Genomic DNA, 5,945 nt, shown 5'->3' with positions numbered 1-5,945 from the left:
CCCTGCTCCCCAAAAAAAAATTAAGTTTTTTTATAAAGAATATTTTCAATTTCAATTTCAAAAATCATTTTCTACTCTCTAGTAAAAATAAAAGATATTTTCTCAAAAATATTTTTCATTCATAAATCAAACACTAAAAAATCTTTTCCGGAAAATATTTTCTACTCACCAACCAAACATGAGAAAATAAGTCAAAAATATACTTAATTTCAAGGAAAACATTTTCCTTCGTACCAAACACACCCATAGTTACTACAGTAGTTCTTTTTAACAAAATAAGTTATCCAGTTTAAGATGAATTTGACTTTTCAATTTTAGTTAGGTTGTTTGATAAAGATTTTTTTTGGTTGTTTTAAATTTCATCTTATATGTAGATTGTATTTTATGTTGACTATTAATAAAATTATTAAAAGCAATTGAAAGTGTTTTAATCCATTGAAAGTCATTTTAACCCTTTTTTTCTGCCCCATTTTTTTAAATATGAAACTCATATAACAAATGAACAATGCATGAATATAGAAATTTAAACACTAAGAACTAAATTGGATAATTAATAGACAAATAATTTGGTCCTTTAAGAAAATATATTCACCATTTTGTTACTCCTTTGTTCAATCTTCCTCTCTTTGTGCTCTTGATTGTCCAATATAAATGTTCTATTTTTGTTCCTCATTTGTACAAGCTTCCCTATTTTGTTCTATTTCTGCACTTAATAGTTCATTATAAATATATTTATAGATTACAACATGTTGTATTCCAGGTGTTTTGATGATCTTCACAAATGCAGGGACCAGATCCCTGGCAGAGTACTCTCATTCAGGTTCAAAATGATGTACAACTGTAAAGCTATCTTGTCAGGTGGTTGGTGTGAAGGTTAGCGTACTTCACCAATAGGAATGGACAAGGTTGTTTGTTCATTGGTCAATAACTCTTGTTGGTGATTTATATATTCAACAAAAACAAACAACAAATTCATTCATTCAAAAAGAGCGAGTGACTCTTTTCAAGAACTCAAGCATCAAAGAACACACACGGCAAGGGACCTCAAAGACTGAAGAAAAGAAATCTTGAAGTATCGTTGTTTTTGAATGTTTGTGTTGTGCTAAAATTGTATGTTTCACATTCATAAAGAAACATTTCAAAACCTTTGTGTGTATTGGTTGTAAGAACACAGTTAGAATTAATTGTGTGTCTTACGTATTGAAGTCTATATTAATTAGAATTAGTTAATATAGTGGGCAATGGATGCATTACTTTGGCTCAGTAAGTAATAGAGGTATTACTTAGTGTGAGATTAAGAGTTTAGTTTTATGTTGTATTTGGAGTCTATATTCACTTTTGCTTGTGATTAGTGAAAGTAGTTGCAAATCATGTGTGATAGGTCGTGGTTATACTCCCTTAAGCAAAGAGGTTTCCACGTAAAAAGTCTTGTTCCCATTGTCGATTGTTTTATCTCTTACTGCATTTTCACTGACGTTTGACCTGGTACTATAGCACACTAGTGGACGCATACTGTCACGACCCGAGCCTACACCCTGGACGTGGCTGGCACTCGAGAATCATTGCTGGTCCCCAAGTGAATCCTCATCCTGACTGACTACAAGTGGAAGACTAACTTAAGCATACAAAGCTTAAAACATAATAAAATTCATGATAAACTTAAATATATACAAGCTTTAACTCAAAAGAAAACTCTGAATAATATAATATATTCAACTCGCCCCAAAATGGGTAACTTAAGTCTTTAAAACATTTAATAAAATAAATGACCAGACTTCTGAAACTCTACTGTCTATATATGAAGCCTCTAAATGACAAAGATGGAAGTTGGGACAAGACCCACGACTTCCTAACAACTGATATAACTGAAAGCTAAATGAAATCCTCCGGAAGCAAGAAGGCTCACCATAACTAACTCGAACTGCATGTGGTATCAACGAAACTCCTGTTGATGACCCTGAATACTTGTATCTGCATCATGAAAGGATGCAAGCCAAATGGCTCAGTACGTGGAATGTACGAGCATGTAAGGGGAATTCTAAAACATAAACATAAGCTTGAACTNTACACATTGAATGGGGCAATAACTAGAAAAGGATAAGCAAAACAAAATCGGCTATATAAGGCTTATGTGCAAAATGGTTGTGTATGAATGGTATGAGGCATACATGTTTAAAGAGAGATCAATTCCTTTGTTTTTCTTTTAATTTTTGGTCTTGCACAGTTCCAAAGAAAAAAATGTGTTTTAGTTTTAAGAAGCTTTAATTTGTTTCATTGTCTCCCCAAAATGTACAGATCAATTTTATGAACGTGGAAGAGATTGGTAAATAACTACTAACTGATCTTGCAATGTCTTTTTTCTTTTTATTGCTCTCTCTCCTTCTTGATTCTCCATATTTTTTCATAAATTTCTTACTTCGACTACTAATTCTGAACTTTTCGAATGAATCAGGTGTTCTTTTTTACAGAGGCACGCAACGACCAACATAAAAAGTACCAAGATGATTTTGCATCATTGTAATTAAATTAGGTAGAGTGTCATGAATTAATTTCCTCGCTAATTTAAATATTCTTTTATCATATGGTGATAGAGAGACAGGTTGATAGAAGTTGCACAAATCAAGCATAGACTCTTAATTAAGTTTAGATTACTTTCCCGAAGATAAATTTTGAATGTAAAAAATCAAACAAAATTTTTGAGAGGTTATTTAATTTAGGTTTCTTATATATTTATATAAATTTCGTTCTTTTGCACATGTATATTTTTCAAATGAAACAGGATATTACTTTAATAAGATTGTGATTAGGATGTCTTAGTCTGTTTTAATAGATAACTCTAAGTTGCTTAATTTAGTAAAATTTGGTAAGTGAGATGTGTATTTTAAACTTTTATTTGTTTGTGTTAAATTGTAATTTTCTATTATGAGAAAATTATAATCAGTAATTTCATTCCATTTTTTATGGCTGCGCAAAGTGCGGTTGAGTTCATTAGTTCATGATAAACTTAAATATATACAAGCTGTAACTCAAAAGAAAACTCTGAATAATATAATATATTCAACTCGCCCCAAAATGGGCAACTTAAGTCTTTAAAACATTTAATAAAATAAATGACCACACTTCTGAAACTCTACTGTCTATATATGAAGCCTCTAAATGACAAAGATGGAAGTCGGGACAAGACCCACGACTTCCTAACAACTGATATAACTGAAAGCTAAATGAAATCCTCCGGAAGCAAGAAGGCTCACCATAACGAACTCGAACTGCATGTGGTATCAACGAAACTCCTGTTGATGACCCTGAATACTTGTATCTGCATCATGAAAGGATGCAAGCCAAATGGCTCAGTATGTGGAATGTACGAGCATGTAAGGGGAATTCTAAAACATAAACATAAGCTTGAACTATATAAAAAAAAAAAAGGAAACATACTTACCTTTTTTCAAGCTAACTCAACTCAAGGAATACTCAATGATACTCAAAACTACTCAACTTACTCAACTCAGAAGTATTCAAGGATAAGATACTCAACTCAGAGATTAGAAACTCAACTCAAAGATATGATACTCGACTCTGGGTACTCAACTCTGGATACTTAACTCAAATATATGATACTTGACTCTAGGTACTCAACTCTAGATACTCAACTCAATATAAAGCAACAATACACAAGCAATATATGGAAATCTTATAAAACAATAGAAATCAACTGAGTGTATTGAAGAATACAATAACAACTCAATTTATATATAATAAAATATAATATAACTCTGTGGGAGTTTCTCTAACCGACAACCACCACTATGAGCCTGAGTGATGATACAACATCTTGCCCACGCTGCCATAACTGTCCTATACTTTGCCGTCATATAGATTGCCTTAACTAAGTGGATCCACTAGTCTATGCTAAAAAGCACTTAAGGAATCATCTAAAAAGTATGATCCTTTACTACCCATGATGGCTACATGGTTTATGGAGACTTGAGTTTTTATGAACTCGCATCCCCATATCGGTGCTCAATACTACTCCCAAAAATATACTTAGCTCATATGTTTTTAAAACAAAACTTTTTTCTTTGGTTTGGGATAATTACTCAAAACTTAGCTTAAAAGCTCTCTTGGAATCGATGTTCCCTTTTTTGTTCAAATGTGAAAACATTTTAACTCTTGAGAATACTTAGTTCTTGTATAATCTTTGAAGAAATGAACTTTACTCTTACTCTTTATTCAACTCAAAGCTTAAGTCTTAAAACAAAGTTAAAACGTTTGTAAAAGACTTCTTAAAATATGGTTCATGCCGAATTATGGACGTGAACGACTCAATGCATGGTTTTCAATAACCATAGATAGAACTCAATACTTAGAACTCAAGAACTTCAATGATACTACTCATTTCAAGAGTGCTCAACTCAGAGGGTTCATGTGGAATTATGAGCATGAACTACTCAACTCAAGGGTTCAAAAATACTTCTCATCTCAAGACTGTTTGACTTATAGTGTTCATGCGGAATTATGGGCATAAACAACTCAACTCATGGACTTCATAGGTAATTGGTAATAGTCCCATGATTAGGATTATAATCTCATAAGGGTTAGGAACTCGATACTCAAGACTTAGAACTTGAAGATACTACTCCTCTCAAAGATACTCAACTGATGGAGTTCATGTGGAAGTTATGAGCATGAACGACTCCACTCAAGGGTCAAAAGGAACTCATGTATACGACTCTTCTCATTCTCATTCTTACTTACTCAAAACTTAACTCAAATCGATGGTGGATCTCAAAGGATTCACAATTGAACTCAAAGACTTTCTTGAACTCTACTCTTAATTCTCTCTTGAATGTGAATTATGAATTCAAGAGTTATGGTTCATGATATGAAGGATCTTGTGATGATAAAGTAGACTCATGAATACATTCTCATACCCACTTGCTCGAGTCCTGAAACAAGTTACTAGAAGTTGTAGAAGACTCCTCAAAAAGACTCAAAGGGACATTCTCAATATGTTTGAAAGAAGTCTCAAGACTTGACTCTCAACTCTACCTTGAATTTGATTTATGAATTCAAGGTTGTGAGTTGTGATAGGAAAGATCTTGTGATGTTTATAAGTGTTTTTAGATAGTTAAACATGAGAAACGATTAAGAAATCACTGTCTAGAAGCAAGTCTGCGACGCAGAGATGCATTTTAATATTTGGTCGCGAATTAACATTTGAGGCAGAGAGGTCTATGACCTCTCCGCGAAGCGAAGAAAATTTTTGTGAAAGGGGAAGGCAGGTCCGCAACGCGGAGCAAGGTGCCAGATTCGCCCGACTATTTCCTTCTTCATTTTCTAACCCCAAATCGCCTAAATTCGATTCTTTTTCTCAATCCCTCTTTAGATTTAGATACCCAGCACAAACACCTACTCATATACAACTCTAAAATCAACATGCTTTCATCAAGAACTCAACAATCTCATCTAAACTCAAGAACTAAAGTCAATTTCAAGAACATAATTCAAGAACATCATACTTTCAACTTTCTAGAACGAACTTAACGTTGAAATTAACATGATTGGCGTGTGGGTGAAAAAACTCAATACTATGGAAGTTTACATACCTGAAAGAACCATCTTTCTTGAAGATCTTGAAGGAAAATCTTGGAAGAAGAATCCTAGCCTTAGCATTCTTGAATTCCTTGAGCGTTAGAATTTTTTTGGAGTGGATGAGAGGGTTTGATTTATGAAAACTGATTTTTCTACACGTTTAGGGTAATTTAGATGACCTCCTATGGGTATTTAGGACCAAAATACCCTTTGAGAAATAAATAAAATGAGCTGGGAGCCGGAATAATTTTTCAGCAGGCAGTGAGGTCCGTATTGGCTCCGTAACGCGGAGCCATCGCGGAGCTGCTGCCAGGTTTGCGCATCGTTTGTAAATCAGTCATAACTTTTTGCTC

Source organism: Solanum stenotomum, chromosome 1 (assembly GCF_019186545.1).
Source record: "Solanum stenotomum isolate F172 chromosome 1, ASM1918654v1, whole genome shotgun sequence".
Taxonomy (NCBI): domain Eukaryota; kingdom Viridiplantae; phylum Streptophyta; class Magnoliopsida; order Solanales; family Solanaceae; genus Solanum; species Solanum stenotomum.
The sequence above is the reverse complement of the archived record's forward strand: the minus strand, read 5'-3'. Positions refer to the sequence as shown.